General features: G+C 35.1%; 1 protein-coding gene across 1 annotated transcript in view; it reads left to right on the top strand.

Annotated features, from left to right (window-relative positions):
• The window catches only part of LOC133181484 (uncharacterized), a 129,950-nt gene that overhangs the window by 547 nt on the left and 117,011 nt on the right, over nt 1-12,392 (top strand). The window lies entirely within an intron of this gene.

Genomic DNA, 12,392 nt, shown 5'->3' with positions numbered 1-12,392 from the left:
GCAGAGCAAACAGGGACCTCCAAAACATCAGAGGTGGGATCAGGTACCATGGAGGAGTGAGCATCCCCTGCCGATCGGTCACACCCGCTTTGTGCTCCTTGTCATGATCGGGAAATAACGGAAAAATCCGTCGACAATTCTGTGTGTAAATAATGACCTAACGATTAGTATGTCAGCATTTGACTCAATGATGAACTGTATTTGCTGACAAGGTCATTGTATCGACCATAGAACTTACGAAATGATGACTTTAAACGAGACTGTTAATATTCTTGTTTCATCAACTTGTTTGTCAGTAATTTACCTCGTTTTAGAAATTGTACATACGTAGAGCATGCTCTTGCGTATCGAATCAACTGAGAGATATAAACCCCGTATGCAGGTGATGAAGGTATGTTGCTGCATAAGTAAGGGAAGTTGACGATTTAAAAGTTAAAGTCATCACGTTTATCATAAAGCTTTGTTGTTAGATTACCATTAACGTCTTTTTCAAGTAAAATATCCAAATATGAAACAGATGTGTCAGACTCTGTGGAATCTTTTATCTCAATCTCACCGGGATATATCGTATCGACATATGAATGGAAATAACCATTGTTAATTGACAATACGTCGTCGATATATCTAGAGTTGAAGGCAACAGCAATTTTTTTTCTTCCTTTTCACATTTATAATTATGTATATAAATCGTCAATTGTTTGTGTATATCTCTTTTATATAATATATTTTGAATCTACTCTGTGATTGAGGTCTTGGTGTGTTTGATCTAGCTGACGAATGACCTACTTCCTCAGCTCTTGAAAGTTCAAATTGCCTTGTTTTTTTTTTATTTTGAACTCCAGCAATTTCTTGCAAAATGTCCTACTCTACCACAAAGATAGCATTCGCTCTCAATCTCTCTGATCTTACCAGACTATTTGATGGGGATCTTTGTGGTAAAGCATATCTAGATCCAGATGTATAAAATGATCTTTATGGCAATGTATACCTAGGTGTTGATGTAGATGCTCTTCGTGGTGACCGGTACCTTTGTCTGGATAATCTTTCCTTCTAAAATATTGGTAAAACTCTCAAAACATCTTTGAGTAGTCGTGTTGTTTCCCTAATCTCATTTTCTAAAGCTGTAATAATTCTTGATTCTAATTAAATTGTCTGTGGTGGTGATGGACTCCTTGCCATTTGGGTTAGGATGTCTTTGGATGGACTGCCTACATCAGACTTTATCTTCTTGAATGTAACTCTATTTATTTATTTCTTTGGGGCCATAATTAATTTTTTTGGTAATAGAGCTCTTTATGTAATGCATTCTCTTGTTCAAAGTTTGTGGATCTTTATCTAGGTTGTCCAGAGCAGTCCGTTTCTCTGTGCATCCTCTAAGAATATCATCAATCGTGATGGTGTTTTTGAAGAACTCAGGGGTCTCTGCCCAGTTATCCTTCAGCAGCGAGTTAAATTCTTCAATTGCTTCTTTCGGATATTGTTTCATTTCCTGCAGTTTTCTTCAGATAATGTGCGGCTAGTTCTCGTATTTTTTAAATTTTTGTCAGAGCAATTTATATAATCTCGCTAGAATTTTTAAAGTCTTGAGCAATAAAATCTTAATGTTTTGTCTCTCAAACACTCAATCAGCTTACCTAATTTGTCTGTGTCATCCATTTGTATTTTTTAGCACTGTGTTTGAACTGTGTAAAGTTTGGTCTCCATTCTGTTTTACCATGAAATATGGAGATAACAAGCAGTAATCAAGCTCAAAAGTTCATTGAAATAATAAAAATCGGGACGACGTATGAATGAAAGAAACTATTGTTAATTGATAATACATCGTGGATACTTCTAATTGTCGAATTAAAAGCCAGAACAAGTTTTTCATGTAGAAGTTTTTTTAATAAATTCTTCTTCATGTGAATATAAAAATATGTCTACTGATAAAAGGGTGCAATTGGTACCCATGGCAATTCTGACAGATTGTTGAAAGATTTTTTATCTCCAAAAACTACTTAGATATTGACAATCAGAAACTCAAGCATCTTGATAATCTTGATAATAATAATTCTCGCATCTAGTATGTCTTTGTCTTTGCTTTTCCTATAGTATATATCCTCACAAGATCTTTAACAGAGGCTGTATTTATATAGGGGTAGTCGAGATCTTGATCTATTTTTGCGCCTTTTATTAGCCTACTAAGTAATTATCAATGATCTTAAAATTACATAATGATTCAAAATCGTGTTTCTTTTAAGATAATTGTATCACAAAACAAAAGATTTATGTGAAATATGACTAAAGCGAAGTTTTGACAACTGAACTGCACTGTACAGCAAGAAAAGAACTGCAAAATGTAAGTGCCGGAAAAACAAAGGTTGTTTCTACCGCTTTGTTGTTTTCGTCAATGTCAACAATGTCAAGGTCACGCGACTTTTAGCGTGAAACTTATAAACAACATTGAATTGGAGCAAACAAAAGTGAGGAATAAGTTCTGATCATCTTTATTGAAGATTATATCAAAATCCTCGGTCATCCGACATTTATATCTAAGGAATTGACACCATGGTAAATTCTTCAACTTTTCTGTGCATACGTACAATAAAGAGGAAGAAGTAAAGCAATCTTTTTGTGTTAGGGCAAACTAAAATTATTTTTACTTTTATTTTTCTCCAAAAAAGTAGATTTTTTATTTTTTGTCATCCATAAATTCTACTTTTGTCAGTTTTCCCCTTTTTCCGTCACAGTGTCACTTTAAACGATGTGTTTTTTTTTAAATTAAATAATCAAACAATGCGACGAAATAGTCATGTAATTGTATGAAATTCAGAAAAACATGTTGTAGGCTAAGAAAAATAAGTAAAAAATGAAAATACTGATAAATAATGACAAAGCATCTTATAAAATACTAACACTATTATTTTAATGTACTCTGATCTTATTTGGAAGAACAAAGATTTTTTTGTTTAAAATGGCGCCAAAATTCAAGATCTTTTGTGCAAAGTATTCGATTGAAATTTACAACCAGTTATGACATCAATGTTGGATTCATATGAACATTAATAAACACAATAAATAAAGTATAGTAAAACGATAGTGAGTTAATTATTGATGAGTTAATCAATTGAGTAGAACACTGCAAGGTCTGAGAGGTAACTACTGAAAACTATTAATAAATATGTCCTTTATATACATTTATATACATTATCTCAATCCCAATCATAATTACATCGATCATCACTACAGTGTAAAAGCGGGTACCTTCTCTCTTTGAAAAAAAAATTAGGGTACGATAACACATTGGCAGCAAAATGTGTCTGTGTGCGTGTGAGAGGGTGAGGATGGGGGCTTTACCGGCCTTTCAATGAAAACTTCATACTAAATTACAGCAAAATACTTTTTGGGGGGAGGGGGAATTTTGGAATTTAGGGCTGGTTGCCAACCTTATTCGATACCCTCAGTCCATAAAATATCTCTGAAGCAAAAAACAAAACTTGCAACTACCCTTGCCCCTTTCCGTGCCTCCGGCATGATTTTTTCCTTTTAAAAGTTATATGCACTGCCTACCAGCTTCACCTTTTTTTAATTTATTTAACAATATACCATTATCACCTACATATGGAGCTAATTTCTCCCAGTTTATTCGATACACAAGAGCATTTTCTATGCACGGGCTAATTTCTAAAACTAGACAAGCTATTGACAAATAAGTTGATGATAAAAGGAAATCAAAAGTCTCATTTAAAGTCAACATTTCGCAAATTCTCTGGTCGATACAATGACCATGTTAGCAAATATTATCTTAAGTCATATGTTGACTAACTTTTTCATACAAATTGTTAAGCCATTATTTTCACACTGAATTGTGTATGAATTTTCCGTTTGTCTGATCATGACAATGAGTACCCAGTGGTACACGCTGGGTGTGACAGCTCGACAGGGAATGCTTCCTTCTTCATGGCACCTGATCCCACCGATGATTTTAGAAGTCCATGTTTGCTCTGCTTTCAATTTTTATTGTTCCAGTGGACTTTTGAGCTTGATTACTTATTGTTGTCTTCAAATTCCATTTATAAATCAGTAAATCGAATCCGTCAATTCTAGATAATGAATTCTGAAATTTGTTAATTTAAATTCAATTCGATATAACAAAGTTAAGAATCTGTTAAAATGAATTCAATTAAATTGTTGTAAAAGATTAATTCGTTATAACAATTAAGATATTTGCTATAACGAATTTAAAAATTTGTTAGAAGGAATTGAATTCTGAAATTTGTTGCACAATTTATTCAATAATTCGCTAAATCGAACAGAAAAAATTAATAGGCCCAACATGGGCTTCCATGGAGTTATTATAATGCATACTTAATTCAAGATTTTCTCTTTCTTTTATATCGAGCATATATACATATATATATATATATATATATATATATATATATAGAGAGAGAGAGAGAGAGAGAGAGAGAGAGGGGTAAATTTTTTATAAAAGAAACACGAAAACCTTTAGTAAAGCTTAAGCGCTTTCATTTCCAATCTTCAGAAGCTTTACAAGCATCTTTGTAATTGTATTTGTGAGGGTGTTTGTTTTTAGAACACGTTTATGTTTTTATTAGGTCACCGGTGTGACTCAGGGGCCCATTACAATCTGTTTTCGTCCGTCGGACTGCGTCTTGCGTCGCTCATAAACTTTTGAATACTTTCAGTTTTTTCTCTAGAACCGCTGAACCAGTTTCAACAATTTTTGGTATAGAGCATCTTTGGGCAAGTGGGGACAAAAATTTCATGGTTCCTGCACCTCTGGGGTCTGATAGGTGGGGCCAAAACCATAAAAATGCAATTTTTAAAAATTTTCTTATCTACTCTTAGACATCAAGCAGTCAAACTCTTGTCATGATTAAATGTATAACATACAATTAGTCCTCTACCTAAATTGTGAAGTTCATGGCTCCAGGGTCAGGGGTTCAGGAGTTAGGCCCTATATCATTGCCCCTGGGTATGGGGTTCTGGTGTAAGGGGGGCTCGATCTGTTGATTATATAGTGAAATTGCATTATTATTTTTTTGAAAATCTCTTTTTTTGCTTCTGTGTATTTCGAAGACATACTAAGTGCATGGTTATGATGAGCAGGCGAGCCTCTTCTTGTGGCCTTCGAGTCCACATTTAGATATATCGACGATGTATTGTCAATGAACAATGGTTAACAGGTGCCATGGAGGAGTAAGCATCCCATGCCAACCTGTCACACCCGCCGTGTGCTGCTTGTCATGATCGGGAAATAACTGAAAAATTCAGTGTGTAAATAATGGTCTAACAATTAGTATGAACAAAAGCCCCAAGGGCCTTAACGGTCACCTGAGTACAATACAACAATTTAGAGGATCCATAGAGTATTGAAATGAAAGGTGAAGCTTTGTTGCCCAAAAGCAAGAAAAATAGGGTGATCAGGATCAACAAATTAATTAGTCTAGTATTCATTAACAGTTTATAGATTAGGTTCTAATCTGTTCCCCATTTATCACTATTACCATAAGTATATTAACAAACTATCAGTGCTTCTATACTATTTTAATTCCTTGTTGTAATCTCTTACATTGGCCTCTCTTGGTCTTTGATGAACATTTAATAAGACAAGTTATTTTTGTCTCATTTTTATTTATCTATTACTTACAAGTCCACCTGATCATTTAAACTATGAAAATACTTTTTGTATTATACAATAAAAATTCTTGCATAATTCTCTTATTCTATTAACCTTTCAAGTACATTATTTACAGTGATGCAAATTGAGCCCTATCTAGGACCAGAACACTTGACCAAATGGTCCAGATGTTCAAAAATCTGGTAAAAATACCCTTCCTTATTACAACTTTTACCCTTTTAGCCTCTGATATGCCCAAGTGCAGAGAAGATTTTTAAAGAAATAATGCATTTTTCCTACAGATTCACTATATTATCAATAGAGCCCCCCCCCCCCCCTTCACCACCGAGAAACACCAGAGCCTCTCACCCTGGGACCAGAAGTTTGCTCTTCATAAGTAATCACTTTCTTTACATGTATCTGCTTAACATTAAGGAGCTGACAGGATTATTTAATAGAATTAATGCATTTTCACTATATTATCAACAGCCCCACCCTTACACCAGCACATCTGACCCAGGGGTCATGCAATTCACTACTCTGGAAGAAGCACTCTTGCTCATCTTAACTATATACTTAGCTTCTCTGCTTTTTAACCAGAAGCAGAAAAGAATATTTTCAAAGAAATTTTGCTTTTTCACTATATAATCAATAGAGCCCCCCCCCCCTTTTCACCAGAACCCTTGACCCTGGGGCCATGAAATTCATAATTTTAGAAGAGGCATCCTTGCGTATCATAACAATGTACTTAGTTTGTTTAAATAGTACCCAGGGGCAGAGAAGAAGATTTTCAAAGAAATAATTCACCTTCACTATAGGAGCTATAATTAGCCCCAACCTAGCACCAGAACCCCTGTCCCTGGGGCCATGAAATTCACAATTTTGGAAGAGGCGTCCTTGCTTATCATAACAATGTACTTTGTTTGTTTAAATAATACCCAGAAGCAGAGAAGAAGATTTTTAAAGCATTAATGCATTTTCACTATATAATAAATAGAGCCCGGTCCTAACATCAGAACCCTTAACCCAGGGGCCATGAAATTCACAATTTTGGTAGAGTCACTCTTGCTTATCATAACTATGTATTTAATTTGTTTAAATAATACCGAGGAGTAGAGAAGAAGATTTTCAAAGAAATAATGCACTTTCACTATATGATCTATATCCCCCCCCCCAGCACCAGATCCCTTACCCTGGGCTATGAATTTCACAATTTTGGTATAGTCACTCTTGCTTATCATAACTATGTATTTAATTTGTTTAAATAATACCCAGGAGTAGAGAAGATGATTTTGAAAGAAATAATGCACTTTCACTATATGATCTATATAGCCCCTCCCCCCCCCCCCCCCAGCACCAGAACCACTGACCCTGGGGCTAAGAATTTCAAAACTTTGGTAGAGTCACCCTTGCTTATCACAACTATGTATTCAATTTGTTTCAATAATACCCAGGAGTAGAGAAGAAGATTTTCAAAGAAATAATGCACTTTCACTATATGATCTATATACCCCCCCCCCCCCACAGCACCAGAACCACTGACCCTGGGGCTATGAATTTCACAATTTTGGTACAGTCACTCTTGCTTATCATAACTATGTATCTAATTTGTTTAAATAATACCCAGGAGTAGAGAAGAAGATTTTCAAAGAAATAATGCACTTTCACTATATGATCTATATAGCCCCACCCTAGCACCAGAACCCCTGACCCTGGGGCCATGAATTTCACAATTTTGGTAGAGTCATCCTTGCTTATCATAACTATGTATTCAATTTGTTTCAATAATACCCAGGAGTAGAGAAGAAGATTTTCAAAGAAATAATGCACTTTCACTATATGATCTATATAGCCCCGCCCTAGCACCAGAACCCCTGACCCTGGGGCCATGAATTTCACAATTTGGTAGAGGGCTCAATGCTTATTACAATCATGTCAACAGTTTGACTGCTTGATGTCCAGGAGTAAAGAAGAAGATTTTTAAAGATTGCATTAATTTTGGTGGTTTTAGCCCCACCCCTCAGGCCCCAGGGGGGCAGGGACCATGGAATTCACAAATTTTGTTCCCCTTCACACATAGATGCCATATGCAAAAATTGGCTGAAATTGGTTCAGCGGTTTCAGAGAAGAAGCTGAAAATGTTCAAATGTTAACACACGACGGACGACGGACGACGACGGACGAAAACAGATAGCAATAGGTCACCTGAGTGACTCAGGTGACCTAAAAACGTTAGTCAGAGTTTGACTTAATGTTAAATTGTATTTGCTGACAAGGTCATTGTATCCACCATAGAAATTACGAAATGACGACTTTAAACGAGACTGCTGATATTCTTGTTGATATTCTTGTTTCATCAACTTTTTTTGTCAATAACTTACCTCGTTTTAGAAAATTTTCATACGTAGCGATATGCTTATCGAATCAGCTGAGAGATATAAACCCAGGTGATGAAGAAATATTGCTGCATAACTAAGGGAAGTTGTTTGTTTGTTTGTATGTTGTTTAACGTCCCTCTCGAGAATTTTTCACTCATATGGAGACGCCACCACTTGCCAGTGGAGAGCTGCAAATTTTGTCCTATGCTCGGTACTTACGGCCATTGAGCAGTGAGGGATCTTTAACGTGCCAGCACCTACTGCGACACGGGACCTCGGTTTATACGTTCTTATCCGAAGTACCGGTCTCCACGTCCCACAGTGGGATTCGAACCCGCGACGTAAGGATCAACTTCTTACTTCGCGATCTAGAGCAGACGCTCTAACCACTGCGCCACGCGGGCGACTGGAAGGGAAGTTGATGATTGAAAGGTTAAAGTCATCACGTTCATCATAAAGCTTGGATGTTAGGTTACCATTAACGTCTTTTTCTAGTAAAATATCCAAATTTGAAACAGATGTCTCCCACTCTGTGGTATCTTTTATTTCAAGCTCATCGGGATATATCGTATGGACATAAGAATGGAAATAACCATTGTTAATTGACAATACGTCGTCGATATATCTAAATGTCGAGTTGAAGGCCACAGAAAATGTTTTCTTCTTTTAATGTGTAAGAATTTGAACAAATTCTGCTTTATATGAATACAAAACTAGGTCTGCTAATATAGGGTGCAATTGGTACCCATGGGAATTCCAATAAATTCTTGGAAGACCTATTAATTTGTATCTTACTGAGAGAAATTATTCCCATTTGCCATTCACTTTTCATTATTAATCATTATAAGTAATGCATTTGAAAGGTTAATAAAATAAGAGAATTATGCAAGAATTTTTATTGTATAATACAAAAATTACTTCTATAGTTTTAATGATCAGGTAGACTTATAAATAATAGATAAATAAAGATGAGACAAAAGTAACTTATTTTATTAAATGTTCTTAAAAGACCAAGAGAGGCCAATATGAGAGGTTATAATATGGGGTTAAAAGTAGTACAGAAGCACTAATAGTTTATTAATAGTCTGCAAGGTGATAAATGGGAGGGGTGCAGATTAGAATTTCATTTTAATATGAGACTAATTAATACATTGATCTTGATCATCCTATTTCTCTTGCTTTTGGGCAACAAAGCTTCATCTATCAGGGTTTTTTTTTAATTCTCTATGGATTCCCTAAATTGTTTATTATACTCAGGTGAACGTTTAGGCCCGTGGGACTCTTATTTATAGAATATGCTTAAATGTCAGCAAATAATCTATTTTCTAATTTAATTAATTATCTCATGAATTAAGTCAAATACTTAAAACTACTTGGTTTCTTGTGGCTAATCACAAACTGGGGTGACATTTAACCTCAAAGAACCGTAATAGCGCGATTCATTTGCGTAGGATTTACAATTCTACCAACTTTTCAATTCTGACATTGTAATTAATATCTGGAAACTCATAACGATTTGCATTTATATCTTACTCACATTTTGATTGATTGTATGTTGTTTTACGTCCCATTCGAAAATTTTTCACTCATATAGAGATGTCACTATATACCGGTGAAGGGCTTCAAATTTTGACCCTTACTCTGCACTCAGGGCCATTGAGCAGTGAGAGATCTTTATCGTGCCAACGCCTGCCGTGACACGGGGACTCGGTTTTTAAGGTCTCATCAGAAGGACCCCTCTCATTTTGAGGAGTACTTTGTACATAAAATATTTCAGAAATTAATACTTTTATTATTGTACATAATATAAAGCAGAACGAATACCTGTTTTGGTGCGTTGCAACGCACCATTCTCCGTGAGTATATGTTGCCTTGTGCGCATAAAAAACAGACTTCGAAATTCTTTCTCGACTACTGATACCTTTGCATTATATTCATCTGTAGGTGAAAATTGACTCGGCAAAATGCGCCATCACAATATTTAAATTCTATAAGGTGATTACTCTGTCCCGTTATTAGCAGACCTATTTTTGTATTCATATGAAGCAGAATTTGTCCAAAATCTTATACGTGAAAAGAAGAAAACACTTGCTGTGGCCTTCAACTCGACATTTAGATATATCGACGACGTATTGTCAATTAACAATGGTTATTTCCATTCTTATGTCGTTACGATATATCCCGGTGAGCTTGAAATAAAAGATACCACAGAATCTGACACATCTTATTCAAATTTAGATATTTTCCTTTAAAAAGACGTTAATGGTAATCTAACAACCAAGCTTTATGATAAACGTGATGACTTTAAGTTTTCAATCGTCTACTTCCCTTACTTATGCAGCAATATAGCTTCATCACCTGCATACGAGGTTTATATCTCTCAGTTAATTCGATACGCAAGAGCATGCTCTACGTATGTACAATTTCTAACACGAGGTAAATTATTGACAAACAAGTTAATGAAACAATCAGCAGTCACGTTTAAAAGCATCATTTCGTAAGTTCTATGGTCGATACAATGACCTTGTCAGCAAATACAATTTATCATTGAGTCAAATGCTGACTGACGTTTTTCAAACAAATTGTTAGGCGATTATTTACACACTGAATTGTCGACGGAATTTTTCCGTTATTTCCTGATCATGACAAGGAGCACACGGCGGGTGTGACCGGTCGTCAGGGGATGCTCACTCTTCCATGGCACCTGATCCCACCTCTATTGTTTCGGAGGTCCGTGTTTGCTCTGCTCCTATTTTGTATTGTTGGACTTTTGAGATTGAATACTGTTCGTTATCTCCATATATTTCACTATACCCGATTTTGCGGAATCAACGATACCCGATTTCAGGGACTACACGCAATTTCACGGATAATACGCGATTTTGAGTATTCTCTCCAACCTGTTAAATACTACTAATATGTTGAATATATATTTACGGTGTATCTTTTATATAATGTTTTATTATATATTAACAAACAATAATTACAAGCATCTAAAACAGTGGGTTTTAATCGAGTTAATGTACTCGTAGCAATCCATTCCTTAAAAGCAATGGGCCTTCGGGGTTTCGGCTCCATTACTTTTAAGGAATGAAACGCTACTCGTACATTGACCCTAACATAAACTTCTATGTCTCGGCATATGTCTTTTCTTTAAATTTTTATATGAATTTAAAAAAAGAAACTGAAAAATTGGTATAAAATTCAAGTAATTCCACCTCAACTTCACTGAAAAAACTGAACATGTTCTGGTGTAATTTATGCTTCACAATTTTACTTTAATGCATCGCATACTCTTAGTCAGGAGTGCAACAAATATGTTAGAATTATTGCTGATCAATTATGAATAAATATAAAGACAAAATCGATGAGTAGAATGTTTCTGGTAGACCTCAATTGCTAACAGTGTTTGTCCAGTGAAGGAAAATATACTATAAAATACACTTTTATCTTCTAAATATATTTTTAGCTAAGTTTTAGACACAAATAGGGAATATTCAAGATAAAAAGCCAAGATTAAATTATTTTATCTGTTTTAACCATGAAGTTTAGGACTATAAAGAGCTAGGTTCACTTTATGCATAAAATGGCCCTGTCCTTATATCAATTAATTGACTATCACCCTCTGTCCCATTTCACGTATCAAAATAAAGTAGAGACTTAGTGCTCTCATTTCCTATAACAAAATTTCTTTTTGAAAATCCAGGTATTGGAAAACAGACTTTGAGAAAAAGCAATGTTCTTGAATTTTGCAGAAATTATGCGTATCTGACTACCTTCAGCAAAGAATTAAAACATGAGCACAGCCCACGATCTAAAAACATGTTTTGTGATCTTCAGAAACAGATCTTTCATTATGATATTGCATATTTTGGATCAGAGGTTGTGCTCTATATGAAATATTGAAAAAATACCTCAACTTTTGGCCATTTTTAAGAGAATTTACAGGATATGGAAAATATGACACATTTCATGACGTCATAATGCATTGACTAGAGAGAAAATTACGTCATGTTTAATAGATACACGGTCACCAAGGGTCCAAGTTATAAATACTGCATTTTTCAACCAAAACTGAGCAGTTCCGATTTTTCAGAAATTCTCAGGGCCAAAAAAGGCCTTAAGTGGCTCTTGCTCTTTGCACAATTTTGCTTCCACTTGATGACTTTGCCAACACTTCAAGAATTTTTGTGTTCTATATTGGTTTTACTTTTGAATTTTACTGCAGTCAAGAGTGCAACAAATTGTTTCATAATCTTTCAAAAAAATAAATTGCAGAAAATGTTTGAAACTATTTGTAGTTCAAATCATTATGTTCATCAATAAATTGCAGATATAATCACCCCGCCCCCTTTTTGCCATATCCCTGTTTGGTAGACGCCACCGACTAA

The sequence above is a fragment of the Saccostrea echinata genome, unplaced genomic scaffold (genome assembly GCF_033153115.1).
Source record: "Saccostrea echinata isolate AGI-Se365-2 ecotype Australia unplaced genomic scaffold, CSIRO_AGI_Sech_v1 ptg000009l, whole genome shotgun sequence".
NCBI classification, from domain to species: Eukaryota; Metazoa; Mollusca; class Bivalvia; order Ostreida; family Ostreidae; genus Saccostrea; species Saccostrea echinata.
This window is presented reverse-complemented; position numbering and strand designations above follow the sequence as displayed.